Genomic DNA, 25,860 nt, shown 5'->3' on the forward strand with positions numbered 1-25,860 from the left:
GGGAGGGCTCTAAGCTTGTCTTGATTTTAAGAACAATATACAAGCTAATTATTTTCAAATGTGTAATATGTGGGAAATTGATCAAAACTCATAGATCTCTAATGTTAGAATCTAAAACTTATTATTGTTACTTACCTTTTATAGTTCAATTAGTAACTAATTAGTTACAAATAAATAATTTGTGAAGTTTAAAAACTATTGGAGTAACTATGCTAACTACTGTATCAGAGTTCAAATATGTGGAAATGCTTGTATACAAGCCACCAACTCAATCTTTTATATAATAACTCCAGCAAAGCAAGTGATGGGACTAAATTTTGTTGATCATGAAAGCAATTAAATAATTATTACATATATCCTGAAAGTACTGAAAAACAAAAGTAGTTCACCTGTGATGTCTAATCTCCATTCTCCCTAATATATGACAAAAAAGTAGTATATGAACTTTCAGCCTTGCTTTCTTTCATGATTAAATTAGACATGATGCCCACAAATTGATGTTAACCAGTGTGAGGAGCAACTGTTTCACCCATCTCCGTCTCCCACATGCATGCTTCATGTCAAGTTCTTCATGTTCCTCAAGTAACATTTCATCCTTATTGATTAACGTAGTAATTACTACATATTTTGTTTAATTATCACAAGAAAATATTGTACAGAAAAGGGTAAAGCTTAACCATTAGTGAATAGACTTTTTTTTTTTCTTACAAGTGAAAGTATAGATTCAGATGGAAAAAGGATTAAACCACTAAGTGGGTTGTGTGTTTTCGAGTAATCCTCCCAAAATCAATTCTTTTTAACCCGTTTAAACACACTTGATAGATTAAAAGCAAAGGAAAATAGTGAAGATGAAGGTTGTTAAGAAATAAACTCAGTAACTTGTTGAGTTTACCATTACCTATGAAATTAATCAAATTTGATTCAGTTAAAGAACTAAAGACATACTGGTCTCTAGGAAACATAAGAAAAGGAATTAAAGCAAAGAAACACAGATATGTAATTGCAACATTTATACGTAAACTCCCAAAAACATTGTATGAAATTATTTATTCCTGGGCATCCCTGGTGGCTCAACAGGTAAAAATAAAGCACGATGAAGCTATCTGCAGCAACTGTCCTGTGAGTTAGATTCCCAGCCAGGAAGCTGACACACATGGTGTGGCAGACTCTCTCCTGACCCTCCCGCTGCTCCCCTCAGCAGTGTAATTCAGTATAATTCATAGATCTGTCTGTTCTGCTCCCCAGTCTACCTATTCTGCCCCCTGCTCTGTCTCTGGTGAATCCTCTTAATCTTGCACTTCGGTCCTGTACTCCAGTTCTTGTGTGCATAAATAAGTAAATCATTAAAAGAAAAGAAATTATTTACTCCCAGCTCATGAGTTTAGAAATCAACATAGATTATCAATCAAAAATATTCCAGAATAAGGTTTAGTGACCCAAAAGACACAAACACATTGATTCAGAAGGACATCTGCACCACCATGTTTGTTGATGCTCTATTTACAGTGGAGAAAACATGGAATCAACCCAAATGCCCAAAAATAGATGCCTGTATTAAAAAGTTATGGTATGTAAGCACAGTGGAATATTACTCAGCAATCAAAAAGATAAATCCGTGCTTTTTGCAGCAACATGGATGGAGCTGGAAGGGATCATGCTTAGTGAAATAAGCCAGAAAGAAAAAGAAAAATACCAGATGGTTTCACTCATAGTAGGAGCTTAAGGCATCAGGAAAAAAAAAAAAGCAATTGTAATAAAGTAAAATTGAAAAACAATGAACAACTATAAAACAGAGACATTTTACGGTGGTGGAGAGGGAAATAAAATCAAACTGATGCGGGAAGAATGTCTGGGACTATGGTGATGGCACACAGGTGAATTGGTGGTGGGAAGTCACAGGGATTATAATTTAGATGAAAAATGAAAAAAATGAAGAATGATGTAAAATATAAACTTAAAAAAATCTGCTAGTAATGATAAAACTTACTTAAATAATACTGATTTTATGCCAAAAGCAACAAATGAAATGTAGAGATGCCACTGCTTCTTGTGAGCAAACTCCAGAGACAGCAGACAGTGATCTAAGAAAATCATGGGAGGAAGAGCCATTAATACTAACAAGAATATTCCTTTTCTTTTATGGCAAAATTATTTTTGCAAAAACAACATATTTTGACATGAAATAAATATTTGATAAAAAGAATTTAAAAGTATGCACAAAAGTATAAGCAAAGATAGTGCTTATACTAAATAAATAATGCAGTGAATGTGTGTGTTTTTTTGGGGGGGGAAAGAAAAAATATATACCATCTAAAAATATATACCATCTAAAAATATATACCATCTAAAATATATACCATCTAACCTAACGGTCGAAGAGAAGATGTTAATCACAGCTATGATAGTCATTTACTTATTTTTTCCAATCATTTTTTTAAAAATATTTATTTATTTATGCATACAGAACTGGGGTACAGGCCAGAGGTGCAGGGGCGATGAGAGGCTTCACCAGAGACAGAATGGGGAGCAGAACAGGCAGATGGATGAAGTATACTGCTGAGGGGAGCAGCGGGCAGGTCAGGAGAGGCCTGCTGCACCATGTGGATCTCCTCTGGGGCTGGCTGGAATCCAGCTCATACTGAAGTGGCTTTAGCTTCTCAGTGCTGTGCTTTAACCCGCTGCGCCACCAGGGAGGGCCAAATCATCTTTTTTTAAATAAATGTATTTTCTAAAAATAAGAAAATAATTCTAGACACAATCAACAGTGCTCAAAAATAAAATAAATGTGGCTCTAAAGTTTTCCCACAGAACATACATTTTGGAAAAACCAGTTCTTGGCAATGTAGGACAGACTGTGTTGTCCAGCATACAAGGGGAAGTGTGGAGTGGCTGAGTGTGGTCTGAGACCCTGAACACATCTAATGTTTGGATTGTTGAAGGCCAAGCTGTAGGTGAACAACAGCGACCTGGGCACAGAGCCAGTCAAGCACAGTGTGTAGACCTTCTCTGCCTATCTGACCTTGGCCATGTTCAGCATGCCAAATGAGCTGCAGGCACCAGGGGCACAATTTGTCCAGATGTTGCTTTGCCCTCTGTAAGATCATTGCTGCTGATTTCCACAAAAGGAAGGTAAAGCATAAGAATTGCCTTATACCTTTAGGGAAAGCACCATGCGAGGCCCCTGGGTTCCCATGCAGAGGGGCTGCATTTCAGTGGCAGGATTGGCCAGACCCATAGACAAAATGATGTGGAATAGAGTTTTGGGGTTATTGAAAAAAGGGAACAACTCCATGCACAATTGAAGTCTTCATGGGAAGGAGCATATATTTGTAGAATTTGTTGGATCATGAGTTTGAAATTCTCGTGAGAATGATATACTCATGACACACGGGTAAATATAAATTAGTGAATTACTTTTGTCAATGTAATTTATTGATAAAGAATGATGTTTTTACTCTAATTTCAGTAATGCTACTTCTGTAAACCATTTTGTCATTTCATAAACTCAGTTTACTTCTTGATCATTGTGAGCACTATTACATTGAAGGAGATACCCTCAATTACTTCAATTTATGACTTGATTTTTACCAGCTTATGTGAATTTTGGTATTATACACAAAAGTACTTTTCACTCAGTTTCAAATTTATTCTAAATATTTATGTCACCATGCTATTATTGTTCCTTTAAATATCTATTCCATCTGGTTGTGGTCTCTATAATTAGCTGGCATTTTTTGATTTTTTTTCCCTTGATTAGTTTCCTCTATCAATTAAATTTTTTTCAAAGTACTGTTCCTCTTCTGTTTCTAGTTAACCTGCTGGCAATGTCCCTTACCATTTAGTTTATTTTGCATAGTCGATGACTTTCATTTCTCTCTTCCATTCTGTAGCATTTCTATGTAACACACCTCTCTCCCATTCTTTGTTAGTGATATCAAAGTTTATCCATCTACCTTAGTGATCATATATTTCTAATATAAAACCAGCTGTATTTCATTGAGCTATTTGTTCCACATGTTGTGCATTCTTCAAAGGTATAGTCTGCCCCTTTCAGCTGTGTTTTTGAGCAGCCAGCACAAAACCTGACACACTGGAAACTGTGCTCTAGGAGTTTGATATTCCTTTAGTGCTTAGCAGTGAAGATTACATCTTTGGGTAATAATTGATATGTCCTAACAGAGTTTATTTTTCCATGCTATAATTATGACATGTCCTAGTTTTATCTATTTTCTGATTTATGCTTTTTCTATATCTAAGTATTAAAATTATTTGAAATCACATTTTTATTGAGGTTTTTATTCTATAGTTAAGCTGTACTAATATTTTTGTTTGGCACTAGCAAGACATTGTTAACCTAATTCTGACTGACACATTCAAACCAGCACTTCAAATGAAGCCATCATCCATGTTTCAGTTCAGGCAGGTTGCAGAATGCTCCCAAGTGAGACCTTCTGAAGGAAAAAGGAAAACTAGTTTTAGAAAGACTAATTAGAGCAACTGCAAAGTTTCTGAAAGGTGATTAATTTATCACATAAAGGGTATTATTACTTTCTGATTTTATTGGCATTGGAAGAATAGTAAATAGATATCAGACTGATGTTTTGTAAACCATGGAAATATAAGACAAGAAAATATTTAAGTTTGTAGATAATTTATAGTTTATAATGATTTTGTGTTGTCATAGGTAAGTGGCCATGTAAGATTGATATTTAATTGTCTAGGAGGCCTACATTGTCTATCTACTTCAAAAATGTAGTTAAATGCAACTGAGTATACATACATATCATCAGGAATTTGAAATATGTAGAAATGCTCAGGCCAATAAACATTCCATATTAAATATAAATTCAACACTCAATAATGCTGCAAATGAAAATTTGTAGCAAGTGCTTTAGAAAATTATGGTGTTCTGAATCAAACTATTGTTTTGTGCTAAAATTGTTATGGAAAAAATTGCCAACAATTAGTCATTGAATATTTCTAGGCCGCCAGCAACTGATCTATAAATTGAGACTATCTCATTTTATTTGAACTCTAACCTAACCTCAAAAATGTTATTCAATTGTAATTTATATTTCTCTGAATGACATCTTCTGTCAGTCAATAATGTGCACACTCTTCTAAGAACTATTGCACTTGTGGAGAGCCTCCCAGAATATGGCAGGAAGCAAACACTTAAGCAGAAAAACCCCTAGGTGACATACAGACAGAACATGAAGATGATAATACCAGCATGACCGACTGTGCACTGCCTCATGCCCAGTGAATCTATTCTGATTGGCTACTCAATCGTGTGCTTACATCTAGCTTACATCTAGAGCAAGAGAGGACATATGTGTCCTTGTAGCAAAAATTGTTTTTCAAGATTTATAATCTTTTGCTATTTACAGGACTACATCCACCCAACTAGAGACGATGATTTGGTCTTTCTGGCAATGAGAAATATGTGAAATATGAGAGAAATAAGGTCATCTTCTTAAAGACTAAGCAAGTTTCCTGGAATTTCCACCTTGAGGTAAGGGGTCACAGTTCAGGAAAGACATAGATGCTTATACATAAGAATGAAGTAAAATTCTCTTCTTAGATGTTGTATCTGTTTCTTGCCATTATACAGCTTAGCTTATACTTTAACCGCTAAAACTACTCCTCCTCCATAGCTACACAGATCCACATGAAACAGCGACCCTGCCGGCAGATAGCAGCTTAGTTGGCAGGGCAAAACCTGTGTGGTCCCCAAGCCCCATCTCTGCCGTGTTGGTGACAGTGATGGCCGTGTTGGTGACAGTTGGTGACAGTGGTCATTTCTTGGCACTGCACCCAAGAGTGCTGCCTATAGACAGCACCCAGGCTGCTCCTAGAGTGGTGGGGGCAATGACAGTGGTGGTTTCCCTACTCCCCCGCACTCCCTCACCCCTGTGTGAATGGCCCTGATGGGGCACCTGAGCCAGGCTTGGCAGCTTCAAGCTCCCCTGATGTGAGGTGACCCCTGTGCTGTGCTGCAGCAACCCATAGGCCAGCTCCAGGGCTCTGACAAGGAAGGCAATCCTAAGCCTCAGGGCTCTCGCTGGGCCTGCTGGGAGGAGCTTCACACCCCACTGAGGCAAGTCAAAGCAGCTGCAAGTCCTTTAAGTCAGAGGTGCTGCTCTACTGAGCTCACAGTGGGGAAATCTGCATTAACCTCGGTATAAGTCAGATGTGGGTAGGATTTCTTAGTTTGCTTTTTGAATATGGCTCCAGAACTGTAAATAGACTAATGAGATCCTAGCTTAATGGACCAATCAGATTTCAGTTCTCCAGTTCCATTCAAGTCTTTGAGTCTACTATGTGAATCAAAAATGGACTAGCTTATTAGTGCTTCACAGACACAAATCAAGCAGATAGGACTGAAAATGGTCCAAGCAGACTTTAAAGCTGGGATCCTGCAAAGGTATAAGCAGCAGCAAAAGCTATACAGCAGATTGTCTTCAAAGAGAAATGAGCACACAACTTTAGAAGAGACACAATTGACAGACCTGCTCTTCCCTTTTCAAACAGATTCATCAGACATTTGCAGACTTTCCTAGACTTTTGTATACTTCGTAGACATCTGTAGACTTCCAGACCTACATAGAACTTCACAGAAGCTGCTCCTACTTCCAACCTTGCTTCTGTCATTGGCTACAGAGATCACCATCAGCCTGGGCATGGTGTCTCTAACAGAACCATTCCCTGTGGATGTACCAACAGCTCACAAAAACCTGTACCACAGGTACCTCTGGAACACTTCTTGGTGGTCAGTGCTGACCAGCACTATCAACCAGCACTGCTGACCTGTGACCTGTGGCAATATGTGGCTAGCCATCTAGAAGTTTCTAATCTCTAATCACTTGACACTACATTCTGATAATGTTGAGTTTGGCACTGGTCCAGTGCCCGGTGATGCTCAACTCAGCTTTCAAACTATTGCTGTGGGCTGTTGTGTTATGACCTCAGAGGTCCCACTTGTGAGCACCTCCAGCTGCCCACATGATTTATATCTTGGTCCACATCTTACTGGTATTCCACCAGCTGTAGTCTTTCATCCAAGGGACAGGGACACTTTGCATGAGTGGTCTTTGTTTTAGTTACTGGACACTATGGGCACTAGAGTAGGACAGTTGGCCACTTGTGGCTTAGAAACTTTCCTTTTCTCCCATTTAAACTTTTTAAATAAGTCCCACTGTTGCACTCTGAGCTTGAGTGGTATTATTACCAAGTAGGATGAAGGGTATCCAGAACTCGAAATCCTGCCTTCTCTAAATGGATCCTTCCAGGTACCACATCAAGATAAAACCTACTCCAATGCATCAGATCTTCAAAAAAAAAAAAAAAAAAAAGGGGGGAAATTTAAACAGTTGATGTGTAAATAGAATAGAAAGAATGTAGTTTTAAACACAAAAGTTTACCCATCTCTCATATTCAAATGTCCAAACCAACAAGTTCGGCCCCAAATGAGGCCACTGAGCTCAAAAGCTAGCCACAAGTCTAAGTCAATTTCTTGTGGGGAACCACAGGATAGGGGAAAAAAGGGACCAGGCAAGTCTGGAAGTCAAATAGTAAAATCAAAACCCAAGTCAAGTTAAAGGTTGCCATTGTCAGCCTCCAAAAGGTTCTCCCACCCACATCTCTCTCTTTCAAGTGTCTCCTTCCAGATCCTCCAACTCCCTGGCATAAGTTCAAAGCCAGGAAGTACAGAATTCTTCACAGAGCTCTGCTCTATTCACCTACTCCAGGTCCTCTGTTTAATCTCCCTCCTTCCTTATCTCTGTCTTCTCTAGCTTCTCCTACCTGCCCAGAACTACCTTTTAGGGAATGGCAGGGAACCTAAAACTATACCTTTCCTTAGGAATTACTCTGTTACAGCCTTGTAATTTTCAGTGCATGGATGGGAACCTCAGCTTGGCACTGTTTTACTCAAAAGCTTCACTGTTAGGAGTAAAGGCAGTGTACCTACTACGTTCTGTTGACACCATTCCTTGTAAGCACCTTTTGCTTTATTCTACCATTTTCCTCCCACTCCGACAATGTGCGTATTTTATTTATCTCACAAGTTTTTCTCTTTTGCTCTTTTCCCTGAGCCCACTGAAATAAGTTTAATGACTTCTTTATATTTGTATGCTATTAAATGGGATAACAGCTCAGTTGGTAATTATGCAACCAGTCGAACATTAAAAAATAAATAAATAAATAAAATAAGTTCCAGGATCTTCCTGCTAGCACAAAGGGGTTAAGAGTCATCACTATGAAGCTACCAGCAGCCATTATAACACAAACTCAATCCCCAGCTAGGAAGCTAACCCACATGGCACAATAGGCCTCTCCTGTCTTGCCCACTGCTCCCCTCCACAGTGTATTTCAGTCAATCTGCTCCCCACTTTGTCTTTGGTGAATCCTGTCACCCCCTGCTCCTCTGTCTACACCCCAGATCTTGTATGCATAAGTAAATAAAATAAAGATTTTAAAAGAAATTCCAGTTTTGCTCTTCTCTCTTCAAGTCCACATTCTTCCCATCCAATTACCCAAACAGTAATCACAATGTAAAAACACTGTTTACTCACTTATTAATAAGCACTAGCCTTCACACTCAAGGTTTCTCTCATAGCTCACCTCCACCCAGTCTGCAATGTCAAATTAAGTAACGTCTGTGGCTGAAATCAAAGAGTATTACCCAGATCTTTCCTCCTCAAAGATCACTTAGTCTGAGGAGATGTCTTTCAATGATGCAATGACCACTTTCCAGCAGATTTTGCTACTCAGGATTCTGCCAGCTGCCATTTTAAAATATTACTCTGTTTTCATGCTGTTTTTTTTTTTGTTTTTTTTTTTTCTCCTTGCTGAGGTCAATTATCTGACTTTCATAGTACCTGACTGAATCCATGGTTCTCAGACCCAATATTCTCTCTAACTGGCAGAGTGGAGTCTGGAGAGCTTGTAAAGGGAAATTACTTTAGCACATATATTTTCCCTTCTAAGTGCCTAGCTATTTAGGAAAGCAAATACACTGAAAGTAATAAATACACTAGAGTCAAATGGATCTCACTTCAATTTTCCTTGGTTTTATCATTTGAAGCATAGATAAACATTCATAATTATCTAAGTCAGTGTTTCTGTTTTATGAATTCTATGCCTGCCAAGTTAGATATTTGCTCTCAGTAGTGATCAATATAACAATCCTTTGGAGACCTGTGAAACAGTTTGGAGCCGTGGATGTATTCTCTTTTTCATATCTTTCATACTATCTCCAAGAGCAAATAAAAATTCATGGGATTCTCTTATTTTTAAGTTTCAGATTTCTTTTAAATATCAGATTAAACTACTAAGCATAATTTATCTTGTCCCTGAATATAATCACTTCTATTTCCCCACAAATTCCAAATAGAATATGAGATGGCTGTTTATTTTGATCTGCCTAAAAATCCTAATCTAAAAGTCATATTGTTTCTTATCCAACTATAAGTATCTGAAGCCCTCTTCTCTGGAAACTGTGAATTTTCATAGTTTTATTGTATAACTTTTTTCTCAAGAAGAATCTGTAAAAGAAATAGCATTGCAGAATTGAGGAATAATAAAATCAAACTTTAATAAACTTAGCCAACTTGATTTCAGGAAATACTCTGAAAATAAGATAACCCTCAAACTAAGTTATCCCAAACTAAGGCAAGGGGGTGGACTTTGTCCCTTAGTTAGGCATTGATTAATTACTATGGGAGATGCATCACATTGGATTTACCACGTTGGAAGGGCAATTCTTGTCCAGCTGCTAGAAACTCCAGCAACATGCAAACATGGAGCCATGGAAATAACTGGGAATAATCACCTTTGTCACGAATCAAATTAGTACAGCTAAGCCAGGTCCCCCATAGTCCCTTCATTGCATCAGACTAATCAAATGTGAAATGTTAGTTTGGGAACACATCTTTGGGAACTCAGGTAGGTTTCTGTTCCTAGAAAGTCTTGCAAGAAAATGGTGAGTGGGGTGAAGTATAATTCCTAACTTGGGTCATGTAAGACACCTGTCTTCTCTGCCCTTTACAGTATGTCCTCTCTTTCCCTTACTCTTGACTAGTACTTCTGCTAGCCCAAAGGTTTTATCAGGAGGACAACAAGATAAGCATCATTGAGTATTTTGAGCTGCTAGTCATTTAATTTCTTAAATTGAGTATATTTGTGTGGGGATGGTAAATTCCCCAAAAAGTCCTCCTTTTGAGAGTGACTTCTGGGAACTGAGCCATGCAATGTTCTCTTTCACAAAGTATGATCTGTTTTGTGTGTTTTCTTTTTTTCTTCCTCAGTTCTTAAGACATTTTACAGACTCCATGTGTCTAGATGCAATTTATGGTGATCTGGCATGTGGGTAACACTCATGAAGGTACTATATGCCAATGTGACTGAGTGCCAATATAAACCCTGAATGTAGGCGCTCCCTGGTGGCACGATGAGTTCAAGTGTAGCACTGTGAAGCTCTCCACAGCCACTGCAGCAGACATTCTATCCCTGGCCAGGGAGATGATCCACATGGTGTGGCAGACCTCTCCTGACATGCCTGCTGTTCCTCTCAGCCGATCTGCCTGTTGTGTTCACTCTGTCTCTGGTGAATCTTCTCACCTCCCTGCACCTCTGTCCTGTACCCCATTTCTTGTAGGCATAAATAAATCAATCTTAAAAAGAAAATGAATCCAATTCTCAACCACACTTTTCTACTACTTCTTGTTATTATTGCCACATCTTTCCTGCCTGGATTAGGTGGGGTCCAAGTGATAATACATGGAAAATTCACATGAGCACATATATCTGGTTTTCTCTAGTGGATTTTTTTTTAAGTCTACCATTATCTAATGTATATTCTGGTTGTTATAGTTAGATTAAATGATGGCATGATGATGGCCATTTCTCATAAATTTCTCACATCTTTAGAAGCAGCATCTCCGTCATCCATTCTTTGCATTCCTCGCAACATGCAATCTATTTAAAACCATACTGTCTAGGTGGTAGTTTTAGAGGCTCCACCTGGCATTTCCTGCCAATGTCAATTTTATATCACAGTACAATCAACAACATAGTGATTTTTCCAAAAAGGAAAATAATCATTATTACAGTGTACAAAATGATAATGAGCCAGATATGGGTTAGGGCTTTTTGAAGGAGATAGGTTTGTACATTCCACATTAAAAGAATGTCATGATGATGTTTGTGATTCCAGTGAATCAATTTCATCACAGTCTTTTGCTGTAGAATTTATAAATATATATTTATATATCCATTTCATGATGTGTGGCTGTCCCTCATAGCCCTTGGGGAAGAACTAGGCAATTACTATCAGCTATACTTTCCATGGTGTTACAGGATCCTAACTCACGGTGATACTTAAGTCAGTGAGTTCCCAGAGTGATAATAGTCACAGATCTAGAAACAATCCAGAAACAATAAATATTTATTGATGTAACTGCCATTAGAGTCTTTCATTTAGTTTTGATTGTATAGATGAATGATGCTTTTGAGACTGTTCTTCTGTCTTTGTTTGAGGAATATTATGGCTTGGTAAACATCTTAATATATGTAAGTCTCCCTTTCTTGCTACACCACATGCCAACTATGTTATATTCATACTCAAGCTGATGGGGGCTAGGTGCCATCACCTGTCCTTCTTCAGGATACTTACTCATCCCCATTGCAAATGGAGAGTTTATTCTGTAATATTACCTCTTATTCTCAATCCTGAACTATTGATGTATCCTCACTGAATTTGTTGATGATGCTTATTTCTCTAAAGCACCGTTTATTTGGGGAAAGGAGGATGTCTCCTGAAAACCATAGTTAGTTGTATCTTAAATAGAATATCCACTCTAGCACTGCCATTTCTGAGAACTTTTGGCCCTTGCTTTAGCCATCTTCAACAGCAATTCTGGAATTTACACTGCACTTTGTGTGGGTCACTTTGCTTCCAAGAACCATTCTGAAAACATATTACTATCTTATTTGCTTTCCAGAGTGTTAGATTAGGAATCATGGGGAAGTTGCTCTTATCAATAAATTCTCCCTTAGATAATTTTATGTCCAAAACTCTGTTATTCAAAACCATAAGGACCTAGTTACACCCCATGAACATGTGAGTTTAGTTTTGAAGCTTCTTTACATTACAGTCCCTTTACCACCTTAGTAGGCCCAAAATGTCTCAGTTAGCTAAAGCTGTAACTAATCCAATTTATTTGTCCAATGCCCAGTGGAAAAGGTAGTGGACCAAGTGCTTGAAGAAGGCAGTCTAAGACCCTGTGATAATAAGCTTGCTACATATCCCAGAATTCAAATTGCACAATGTCTGACCATGAACAGTCACAATGTTAACCCACCTAGAACAACCTAAAATGTATATAAGCCCATTACTTCCATGGGGGGGCAAGTAGCTTTTAGATGTAGATTCACCGAGCCGAGTGCAGTACAATAAATCTGATTCTTGTTACACTTGGTTTTCTGGTTTTGTTTGTCTCACATAACAGTAGGAATAGATGCTGAGAGGGCATGTGTTATCTTCTGAGTCAGAGAACTACGTATCATCATCAAACAATGAAGGAGACTTGATTATAACAAGAACCTGATCATTTCTGTAGATACAGCAGGTTGGGGAAATCTTGGGAGTCACCATTTTTTAGGGTATTCACGTGAAATATATTTGATATCACTAATCAGCTCTTTACAATCAGGACCCTGAAATTGAAGAGGTAGACCTGCCAGGGTTGAGAATTCAATGTTCCCTAAGATCTGATCTCCTTGTAATTTAGTGCCTAAGTCCCTCAGTTTTGGTTTTTAGCTGGAGGAGATAATAACAGTTGTTCTATATGTTGCAAGGAGCCATTTGATTTTTACCTTTCACATTACATTGGTTAATAAATATTTTCATTTTACAAATGTCCCCTTGTCAGCCAGTTGATCCTATAGTCTTATTATTTGTCACCTCCTTTGAGTCTTACAGATACCTTACATAAATGCTAATGTATGTGGTCTGTATATCCACCATTATCTTATCCTATTTCAGTGGTGGTGAACAGTTTAACAAATGCCCTGTGCATTCCTTTTCTAAAACTAGAGACTAGATGTATATACTACAAAGAACTACAAACTGGATGACTTAAACAACAGAAATTTACTTTCTGGAGGCTAGCATTTCATTATCAAGGTGTCAGCAGATTTTAGCTTCTCCTTAGGCCTCCTTCTTGACTTTCAGATAGGCACCTTTTCTCTGAGTCTTCCTAGTGTCTTCCTCTATATAGGTCTGTGTTCTAATCACTTTTAAAAGACTGCCAATCATACTGAAGTACAGGCTTACCCTAATGATGGCATTTTAATTTATCTACCTCTTTACAAACCTTGAATCCAAATTGTTGTGTGTCCATCTGAAGTTGGGTAGATTCTCCACTGATTTGGGGAAACCAAAGAATTTGAAGCCTTTGTTATATCCAACATGCCTTTAATGCTAAGACAGAGACCTGCATGCTCAGTCAGGTTGGCAGAGGAAGAGACTCTAACACTGAGAGAGGCAGAACAACAATTGAGTCCCCTCTACATTGTTAAGTGTCCAGAGCCACACAACTAACACATTATTGTAAATGTAGGGCCCATATGTTGTTTGTAGATGTCTGAATGATGGCAAAACGTTTCAAAATTATAAAATGTCTGTTGTGTGGAAGATGAAAAATAGCCTGATTAACTCATTTTCTTTTCAAAAACACAGTCATATTCTGAGGTATTAGAGATTAGGACTTTCACATGTTTATTTGGAAAGAACAAAATTTAGCATGTAACACCTTGTTATGAGCATGGCAGTTACTTTTGACACTTTATCTATCACCAGTGACAATATCCACACTGTCAATCCAGTGCCCAAATCCCAGCTTTATTATCATATTGTCTTTCCCTACATTCTCTGGAAATAAGACTCTGATATGCATTTGAGAAGAGTTATGGGAAATGTAGGAAGGTAGCCTGGAGAATCTCCTGTTCAAACTTTCTGTTCACCAACTACATTATGATATCACTTAGAAAAATTTCCTGATAAACCATGAGATTTTGGGGGCCTCCCTGGTGGTGCAAAGGGTTAAGTCTCAGCACTATGGAGCTATCTGTAGCCACTGCAACATAAGTTCAATTCCAGGCCAGGGAGCTGAATACATGGCACAGCTGACCTCCCCTGACTCACCCCACTGCTCCTCATAGCAGTGTATTTCAGTCAGCCCTCCTGTTCTGCTCCCTTTTCCATCTCTGGTGAATCAATTTAAACCCTACTCCTTTGGCTTTTATCCCAGTTCTCGTATGCAACTTAATGAATCTTGTAAAAAATAAATGTAAGATTTCTAAAGATTTATTTATTTATACATACAGAACTGGGGTTCAGGGACTGTGAGAGAATGCACAATAGTCAGAGAAGGGAGCAGAACAGGCAGATCAATGAAGTACACTGCTGAGGGGAACAGCAGATGGGTCAGGAGAGGTCTGTGTCACCATGTAGGTCACTTCTAGGGTGGGGGATAGAACTCACACTGAAGTGGTGGTGGCTAGCTTCGCAGTGGTGAGCTTTAACCTGCTGCACCAATAGGGAGGACCCAAATGTGAGATTTCTAAAACAGAATGTATGTTAAGGATATAAATTCTAATTTTACACATGAACTATCCATTTAATATCATTTTTATTTATTTTTACTCATAGATCTGAGATTGCTATAGTTGGAATATAATATGTATATTTTCTGACCAAATAATCACACCCTGCAGTTACTTTTTCACTGATACTTTAACTCATTTATATATAACAATTTCTTAGTAAGAATTAAATGAGAGATGCAATTTGTTCTAGATGCAGAGATACAAGATGCATTTTTAATAACAGTGGCAATTATCAAAATCCTCAAATCAATTTAATGTGTTGAAAGCATTAGATTTTACATTATTTATTAGAAATAAAAACTTAAAATCTGAAATGGAAGAATAATTTTAACAGCAGTATTTATTTTACTGCACTTTCACTTTTTATGCATAATTCAATATGTAATTTTCAACTATGGTTTATTTCACTTCCCATCTTTTTTTATGGAAATAAATACTAACTTAATTTTAATTTATTTTATTTGACTTATCTGTTTTATTTTATTATTGAATTAACATTGATTTACAACACTGTGTATGATTAAGGCAATAGGTTTACAGCTCCCAATATATATTTCAGCAAGCCACATCTACTAACCAAGCATCCATATAACTTTCACCATAAACCATGGAAAACCCCCACCACTTTCTGTACTCCCACCTGCCCTCTTATTCTGGGAACTTGAATTTTGAAATCACATTTCCACGATTTATTTTGGTGAAGATTTCAGATAAAATATTAACTTTTATCAGATGATCCAATGATGAAAATGGAGATTGTTCTTCAGCCCAAGAAAGGCAATATATCTTAATGAGTTTTAGTTCATAAAGTTAGGGGACCAAATTACATTTGGCAGAATCTACCAAGCAGTTGCTAAGAACCATAGGAAACTTTGTTGTATTACAAATCAATTTTCATGCTACAAGAAAGTTGCATTAATGGATGTCAACAGGTCAAGGCAATTTATGAATCGCTAAATATCGAGAAGTACTGCAATTAACAATGAAGTCCATTGTTATATCTATAAGTATTCAGACATATGTCTAAATTACAAAAAAAAGAAAATATACAAGGATATAAGGAAGTTTACATACTTACATAGAAAATTTTATAAAACAATAGTTTTATACAATAGTATAAAAAACAATAATTTTACTAGCAACTGAGGGGAATATTGGTAAAGTACTTGCTGAAAACAGAATTGAGTCAATGTATGATACTCTTTTCCATTTATGAATCTATAACATTGAATTTGAAGGCAAATATTGGTATGTGAATATGTACACACATTAGATACTACTGTTTTATATCCAAGATTTATTTCCTTCCTTGCCACTACCATGAGTACTCTACATCATCTTACTTTATTAGTTTCAAAGATGTTTCTGTTTTGACTATTTTTGACCCTATCTTTTTCTTCTTATCTCAAAAATGGACTTTATACCTGGACCTGGATGCTGAAAGCAGTATCATGAGTCAATAATATCATCAAAGAATAAGGTGGATACTAAAGCCTGCCATGTATGCACTGTTTTTTTTTTTTTTTTTAAGTTAAAGTTGGGAGAGACAAAATAAGATTCTAGATACAAAATAGTAGTTTTTCAGTCGATATTATTACTCTGACTGTGTAACATTTCAAACATAGTAGGAAGGAAAGTGAAATATCCCTAACATTAGAGATATACAATTCAGTTGGTGAAGATAATTGTATATGCAGGGAGTCAGAAATACTATTAGAAAACATTCTGTAAGTTGCAGACTCAACATGTCAAGATGGATCTGATCAAATTTCAATGAATAAGATTTTTGAGGCAATGATTTAAGGGTTTTTTTTTTTTTTTAAAGATTTATTTATTTTTGCATACAGAACTGGGGTACAGGCCAGAGGCTCAGGGGCTGTGAGAGGCTTCACCATAGACAGAGCGGGGAACAGAACAGGCAAATCGACGAAGTACACTGCTGAGGGGAGCAGCGGGCGGATCAGGAGAGGTCTGCAACGCCATGTGGTCACCTCCGGGGCTGTGCTTTAACCCGCTGCGCCACCAGGGAGGGCCGATTTAAGGGTTTTAAAAACACACAGAATTTAGTAATCTTTCTTATCTGGTCCTCCATGAAAAAGTGACAAAACCTTTCTAGCTAAAGTCATTTTTTAGACAACCATTGCAAGTAATGCACTAACTGTAAAATATTGAGCTGAGGGAAATGAAGTGCTTCAATCCTTGCCATATTGGCATTCAGAATAAATTTAAGCTGTAATTAAAACACATTTTTTTCTTTGAATGCACATTTAGCATACTCAGTAATATTAATTAAATACATCCGAACAAACGATCCATTGTTTGATCTCCAGTATGACATAGGCATTGATTCATAGCTCACATATTACAAATGAGGACTTCAAGGAAGAATCTCTAAACACATAATTTCAATAAAAATCACAGAAGCACACATTGTAGTAAATGATGCATAATATAGTATTTTACTTTAGTGTCACTCTTTTTGTAGGGCTATTCCTGTTTTAATGAATTGAAAAAAAAAATGTGTGCATATATATATATACACACATATATACCCAGATTCAGGATTGAAAATTACAAGTCAGAGGTCCTTATCTTTACTTTGAGTTAGTTACAAACACCAAGAGAAATTTGCTTGTATTTAATTACCACAATATACTTTTCACTTATATCTCTTGGGAAAGCAGTAGTCTAAATGTTCTGGGGTAAGCAAGACAGAAAATATCTCCCTGTTGTTTTTATTCTTTTGTGAAAATAGAACTACTAAAATGTGAATATTAGTCATATATGATATACAGGGATCTTTAAATTATTGCATGTATTTGGAAACATCATGCATTATACCACTTGTTACAAATTTAGCCTAATTAGTGCTTTCCATTTACTTTTAAATTAACCTCTAATTGCTCATTAGACATCTGTAAAAGATCATATGAACTATTTGCAGCCTCTTCTAGCAAATTCCCAAGTGTATTTGTCTACAGAAGCTGGGTTGCCAAACTATATAATCATATTAGAGGGATTGAATAGTGTATTAATATTACAATTAGAGGGATTGTTTTCCTCAGTGATTTTCATTAAAACTAACTTTTCTTGAACATTAAAATACAGTTAATATTTTTAGTTGCACTCCTTAACTTTTTGTAGTTCATCCTACCCTGAAATAATTTATATTCAATATTTTATTCAAATTTTCTAACTAACATATTTAACATATCTTTTCTGTATCACTTATGCTACCGACATACAATAACAGTAAACTTGATAATACTACAGTGTAAAATATAATCTATAATGTGTTTAAAGTAAAAAAAACCAGAATTTACTTTTTTTATATCTAAGGAGAATACTGTCTGTTTTAAATTTTAATTAATTAAAATATCCAAATAAGGAATGAAGTGTTTATGTTATTTCATGAAAATTTATGAAAGCACATTGCCCAATTTCACAAGCTTTCATTCAGGCTCATAAAAGAATTTATGAATATTTCATCAAATACTAAGATCATAAAATTTTAAACATTTTAAATCACTTCTGGGGCCACAATAAAGAATGTCTGTGGATTAAAACTACACATATGCTAGCAAACTACTGAAGGCACCAGTATGTTTCCCCTTCAGCACTTATATTACAAATGACTTGTTAGGAAAATGTGCTGTTGCCATAGCCTATTGTTTTAGATAGCGGTAATAACTGCTCAATAGCTCAAACTGAAATCAAAATATTGATGGTAAAAAAACTTATAGATAATAATCAAATTTTGATCAATACTGGGAATTTTTTATTATCTATAAATCAGGGATCAGCACAACATCAAATTACAGACTAAGAAAACAACATATCTTTTTTTTTTTAATATTTATTTATGCATAGCAGAACCTTTGTGTAGGTTAGAGATGTGAGGATGAGAGAATTCACCAGAGACAGATTGGGGAGCAGAACAGGCAGATTTACTGAATTAAACTTCTAAAACCCAGACCATACCACTGACATACACTGCTAAAACCTTAGATTAAGCAGACTAAACCCTTAGACTCCCGGGCAGGCCAAAAAATATCATGCTTTCTAACACATAAATTGACAAAATAATTATAGGGTGGCTACTATTTTTCAGGAACTGTGCTGCTAATTTTGTTTTCAACATCCTATGAACATCTATGAAGAATATTTATGTTTAACTGAGTATTATATTTCTACCTAGAAAATAATGGAAAGGAAGAGATTAACATTATAAGGGTATTTTCAAGCAGACATCTAGTGTTTATTATTTATGGTTTGCTATGTATGATAAAAGTTAACTGTTTGTCAATTCTCAGTATCCATTGAATATTTGGATTACTTATTGCCCACATAAAAATGTTTATCAATCCACTTTGAGCGTATGTCATATTTTAATACCCTTAAACACTTTTGAGCATATATTATATTTTAAGGCCTATTGTACTGGATCCATGATGTTGAGAAGACAAAATGCTTGACCTTATAGACTTTAGTGAGCAAATAAATTAAAAATATAATTTCCAATAGGATATCATACATATTATAAATGATTATAAGTAACTAGCAGAAACAGTATTAGGAGAAAATTTAATGTAGATATGTCATAAGAAATATCTGCCCTTTTGGGGGCCTCGCTGGTGGTGCAAGTGGGTAAAGTGCAGCACTGTAAAGCTATCTGTGGCCACTGAAGCACCAGTTCCATCCCTGACCAGGGAGCTCATCCACATGGTGCAGCAGACCTCTCCTGCTGCTCCCCTCAACAGTGCATTTCATGCAAGCTACCTGTTTTATTCCTTACTCTGTCACTGGTGAATTCCTCACTCTCTGCAACTCTGGCCTGTACCCAGTTCTTTTATGCAAAAATAAATGAATCTTTTTTAAAAAATAAGTAATATCTGCCCTTTTTAAAAAATGTTCTGAGGCCCTCCCTGGTGGCACAGCGGGTTAAAGCACAGCACTGAGAATCTAAAGCCGCTTCCGCATGAGTTCGATTCCCGCCTGCCCCGGAGGTGACCACATGGCGTGGCAGACCTCTCCTGACCCGCCCGCTGCTCCCCTCAGCAGCGTACTTCGTCAATCTGCCTGTTCTGCTCCCCACTCTTTCTCTGGTGAAGCCTCTCACCGCCCGTGAGCCTCTGGCCTTTACCCCAGTTCTGTTTGTACAAATAAATAAATCTTTAAAAAAAAAAGTTCTGATTTTATGCATACAAGAACTGGGGTGTGTGTCAGAGGTGGGAGAGTGAGAGAATTAACCAGATACAGTGGAAAGCAGAGCAGGCAGATATACTGAATCAAAATCAAAGTGCCACAGTGTGTGGCACAGGAGAGGTCTGCTGTGCCATGTGTGACACCGCTCTCTGGTTGGGAATTAAACTCATGCCTCAGTGGTTGGCCATAGGTTGACAGCACTGAAACTTAATCTCCATGCCATCAGAAAGCCCTAATATCCATTTTTAAGAGGACTAATTTGAGCAGTCTGAATGAAGGGACAGATTCAGACATTGTGTCATAAGTATGAGGATATTCCAAACAAAGACAGCAAGTATGAGTGCTGTGAATGAGGCAAAGCTTAAAAAGAGCAGAAAAGGTCATTTGGGGATCTAACTGAGTGAATGAGATGCACAGAAAGAGCAGAGTGGAGGGAAACACAGTCTCAAAGTTGGATACAGTTTGTAAGTGCACATGGGTGGACTGTTACAATGCTATGGATCTAGATGTATTTCATTTTGAACATGGTGTGGTGTTATTGAATGATCTGACATTCAATAACAAATTTGATTTTTATGTTGCAAATATGTTTTTATTTGATTCTCTGGCATGCAGACTGAAAATTGCCAAAGTGGAAGCAAGTAGATATATTAGGAGGTTATACAAATCAAAAAGAGAAATAAGAGGATATTGGAAAAGAATAATAGTAGTAAAGAGCAAATATTGTATTTTGAGGGTGGAACTGACAATACATACTAGTGATCATCAGAGGTAAATGATTTCAAAAACAAGAATGACCCTAAGCAGGTGGTGTTATTATTAAGTGAAATGGCAAAACTGACTGCAGTTTCAGTTTCGTGTCTTATGTATTAAGGTATAGAAACCAAAGGTTCTAGTTTGGACAATCAAATTTGAAATACCTATTTGACCACCAAATAGATAAAAATACAGTTATACTAAATTAGGATAAAATTCAGAACTAAAAATAGGGATATCAATTCTGTGTGTTACTAATATAATATGGTACTTATAAAACCAAAAATTTGAGTGAGATTCTTAGTGATATGGTTCTGCTAAGACATGCAAAATTGAGGAATGGGCCCAAGGCATGCTAATCCATTTCTTATAGATCAGTCATTGAGTAGAAGGGCAAGAGCTAACACAAGAACTGCAGTTTGAACTGGAGTGCCATAATATATGCCATAATTTAATATAATATGCCATAATTAGCATATTACATTTATGCTAAATATAATAATTCAGAGGGAGAAAAACATATAGCAGATTATTTCACTCATTTGTGGTATATACGTAGACAAATCTGATAAGCAAAACAAAATCGAGGCTCTTAGAGAATGAAGGTGGAGAGTGCTGAACAAAAAGATTCCTTCTTCAATGGTTTATGGTAAAGACCTATGGGTGCCCTGTTGGTAATATCATTTGAAGAAATGTAGAATCATTCCCTTGATTATACAGTATTGTAAACCAACAGTTACTACAATAAATAATAAACAAAATAAGATGAGAAAATTTACACATACACAGATGAAATAAGATTTGAGAAAGCAAATGAACATTGTACAAGTGTGGAATTTGATCACTAATGTAAGATAAGAGTGGCAAAATTGGTTCAAATAGAAACAACTAACTTGCAAAATGAAAACAATTATTGATTCTGGCAGAATATATACCTGAGCCATGTTGAGGGCTTTTAATAATTCAAATATGAAAATAAAAATAGGGATGGGCAAGGGGAATATATGGAAAAAAAAAAACAAGAATCAATTTTCTCATAAGAAGAGAAAATAAGCCCTCTATAGTAGCACAGTGGGTTAAATCACAGAACTATGAGGCTGGCCACAACCACTTCAGCACAATTTCAATCTCAGGCCCTAGGGAGTGGGAGTGCCACATGGGGTGGCAGACTTCTCAACCACTGCTCCCCTCAGAGGTATATTTCATCAATCTGCCTGTTCTGCTCCCCACTCTGTCTCTGATGAATCCTCTCACTGCCTCTGCACGTCTAGCCTGGACCCGTTCTTTAAGCATCAGTAAATGCATTTTTAAAAAGAAGAGACAGCAGTGCCTCATTCTAAATAGAAACAAACAAACAAAAAAATTATCACAATTTAGGCCCTCCCTGGTGGCGCAGCGGGTTAAAGCACAGCACTGAGAATCTAAAGCCACTTCCTCTTGAGTTCGATTCCCGCCTGCCCCGGAGGTGACCACATGGCATGGCAGACCTCTCCTGACCCGCCCGCTGCTCCCCTCAGCAGTGTACTTCGTTGATCTGCCTGTTCTGTTCCCCGCTCTGTCTCTGGTGAAGCCTCTCGCTGCCTCTGAGCCTCTGGCCTGTACCCCAGCTCTGTATGCACAAGTAAAATAAAATCTTTAAAAATAAAATAAAAAAAAATTATCACAATTTAATAATTTTTCTTGAGTTAGTTTCTAATTATATTCATTGATACCCAGGTAACTAAAGCACATGCTAAGTTATGTAGAAATGTAATAAAAGGCCAATAGCCAGGGTTAAAAATATGTTCCTACATGTACAATGTTGTAAATCAATGTTACTTTAATTTAAAAAAAAAATAGAAAAGAAAAATTCACGTGAAGAAATAAGAATTAAGGAACACCAACATTGACATGTAAGGAATGCGCAGGGCTCTCCCTGGTGACACATCTGGTTAGGATGCAGCACTGCAAGCTAGCCACAGTCACTTCAGAGTAAGTTCAATCCCTGGCCCTGGAGATGACCTACATGGTGCAGCAGACATCTCTTGTCTTGTCCAATGCTCCCCTCAACAGTGTAATTCATGGATTTGCCTACTGTTTCCCACTCTGTCTCCTGGGAATTCTCTTGCCTACCCTGCACCTCTGACCTGTACCCAAGTTCTAGTTCTGTATTCATAAATAAATGAATCTTCAAAAAAAAAAAAAAATGCTTGGCCAGAAAACCCCTGCTCTAAAATATTTATTTATTTATGTTATGCATACAGAACTGGGGCACAGGCCAGAAGCACAGGGATGGTGAGAAGATTCACCAGAGACAGAGTGGGGAGCAGAACAGGCAAAGTACACTGATGAGGGGAGCATCAGGTGAGGGAGGAAATGTCTGCCATACCATGGGGTCGCCTCCCTCTCTGAGAACGTAGCTTGTGCTGAAGCAGCTACAGCTAGCTTCATAGTGCTGCACTTTGACCATTGTGCCACTAGTGAAGGCCTGCTCTAAAAATTTAGAGCAAAACTATGATCACTGATTGATAAATATATGATATATACTTCTTGAATGTTGGGAGTGGGCTATTTTAAATTACATTATCTAAGTCTTTCCAAAAGTTCTTCAACATTGTTTCATATCTGTGTTTGGAGATAAAGCAACTTAATCCATGGTTACTTCTACTGTGGTAAAAAGAGAGAGGAAAGAAAGGAATTCTGTAGGTTATGTTTGTGTTTGTGTGTATTTGCCACTTCTCATAAACTACTGTCTTTTGAGAGACAAACTTTTGGCAAATACTGCCTTTTTGCCAATCCAGCCAATAGGAACGCCTATACATAGGTGAGAGCCACAGGAGTTCCTTTTCACTGGCTCAAAGAACTCCCACATCCAGACAACCAACTGCCCACTCAAGCAAGGCCCCAGTTACTGTACCCACCACCAGTTAAACAGCCAGAATAGTGGGCACAAAGACACATGCCTGACAGGGGCCCCATCTATAGCAGAGCAAACCTGAAAGCAGACAGTGGGCAGGAGTCAAAATACAAATGATCAGGGGGGCTCTCCCTGGTGGTGCAACAAGTTAAAGCAACACATAATGAAGCTCTCTGAAGCCACTGCAGCAGGAATTCAATCCCTGGCCAGGTACCTGACACACAAGGCACCACAAGGCCTCCCCTGAGCTGCCCACTGTACCCCTCAGCAGTGTACTTCGTCAATCTGCCTATTCTGCTTCCCACTCTGTCTCTGGTGAATCCTCTGACACCCGTACCCCCCCACACACACCTCTGGCCTGTACCCAAGTTCTGTAAGCATAAATAAATAAATAAATAAATCCTAAAAAAAATAAAAATGGTCAAACAAACATACAAGGAAACAATCCGCCACAGAAATAAAATCAATCTCAAGAATCTGAAACACTGACACAGAAAAGTTTTTCTTCTTGTCTGGTGAAGCATTCAAAATTTCCATAATTAAGAAAGTCAAATAATTTGAACACAAACAAAACTTAGAAAAACAGATCAGAGATATATATGAGAAGATGGATATAATAATAATTCAATGAAAGTGGTTAAAAAAAAGACCTTTAAGTTAAGACATGGAGACAGCCTAGATGATATGAAAGAACAAATCAGTAATCTCAAAATTCAGGTATGAAAGGATATATGATTTAAAAATAAATAAAATGGTAAAAGAATGGAATTTAAAAGTCATAGGAACTTCAGAAGGTAAAGAGAGAGAAGAGAGCTGAAAAAACTCTTCAAGGAAATTGTTGAAAAAAAACTTTCTAAACTCAAAGAAGGAAATAAAAAAAAAGATATCCACAAAGATGAAAGGATGACAAGCTAGCTTAATTAAAATAAATCTACAGCGAGACATGTAATAGTAAAGATTTCAAGAGCCCAAGACAAAAAAAAAAAAAAAAAAAAAAAAAAAAAAAAAAGAAAGATGCTGACAGGAAGAAACAGATAACCTATAAAGGAACACCAAATTAAGCTAACATATATTTATCTGCAGAAACACTGCTAGCAACAGTAGAATGGAGTCCATTTTCAAAGTACTCAACAACAAAAAATACAAATAAGAAAAGTTTAAACTCCCCTTTTTTATCTACTTACGAGGGGAAATTAAATCACTTTCAAACAAAATCTTCAGGTTACTAATAAACCCCCACTCAAAGAAATATTACAAAGATTTAAATCAAGAGAAAAATGAACACAAAGAACTAAACAAATGATTAAATAGAACCTGAAATAGCAAACATACTGGCAATAACAGATGTCCATTTTATTGATAATAACCTTAAACATTAATCAACTGAACTCACCAATAAAAAGTTAGAGTAGCATGTTGGATTAGGAAACACAATCTACCTTTTCATTTCCTCCAGGAAACACACTTAAGATCTAAAGATATAGGTAAACTGAAACTAAAGGTTTGGAAAACAATTCTATAAGAAAATGGAACACAGAAGTAGGTAGGGTCACACTTATACAAGATAACATTGATGTGAAGCTAAAAAAAAATTATAAGAGGCAAGAAGAACATTACTTAATGACTAAATGGATAGCCCACCAGGAAGATATAACAGTCATCAATATATACTCACCTGATAAGGGAGCACCAAAATATACTAGACAATCACTATCATTTGTGAAAACAGACATTGAAAGAAATATTTACGTGATAGGAGACTTTACAACCCATTTTCACAAGTGAATAGATCAATGAGACAGAAAATAAACAAGAACACCTTACCTTTAACCAAATACTTAGGCAACATGAGTTAACTAATATTTATATGACACTACACCTCCAATAAAATGAATATTATTTTTGCTTGCTCATAGTCTCACAGATCATTCTCCAATATTGACCTCACACTGGGATGTAAGACGCACATCTACAAGCATGAAAGTGGTTGAAATCTCACCAAATATTTCTTTGAATTTAAGGTATCAGATTAGAAATTAACTACAAAAAGAATATTATGACATTCTCCATGATGTGGAGACTGAAGAATATACTACTGAAAGGCAACTGGGTTAATGAGGAAAACAGAAAAATAAATAAATAAATAACCTTCACACAAATGAAAATGAGGGTGCAAACTTCCAAATGCCTGAAGCACAAAAAAGCAGTAATAAAAGGAAAGTATGGGGCCCTCCCTGGTGGTGCAGCGGGTTAAAGCACTGCACTAAGAAGCTTAAGCCACTTCTGCATGAGTTCGATTCCCTCCTGCCTTGGAGATCCACATGGCGTGG

This window comes from Condylura cristata, unplaced genomic scaffold (assembly GCF_000260355.1).
Source record: "Condylura cristata isolate star-nosed mole 26May11 unplaced genomic scaffold, ConCri1.0 scaffold00009, whole genome shotgun sequence".
NCBI classification, from domain to species: domain Eukaryota; kingdom Metazoa; phylum Chordata; class Mammalia; order Eulipotyphla; family Talpidae; genus Condylura; species Condylura cristata.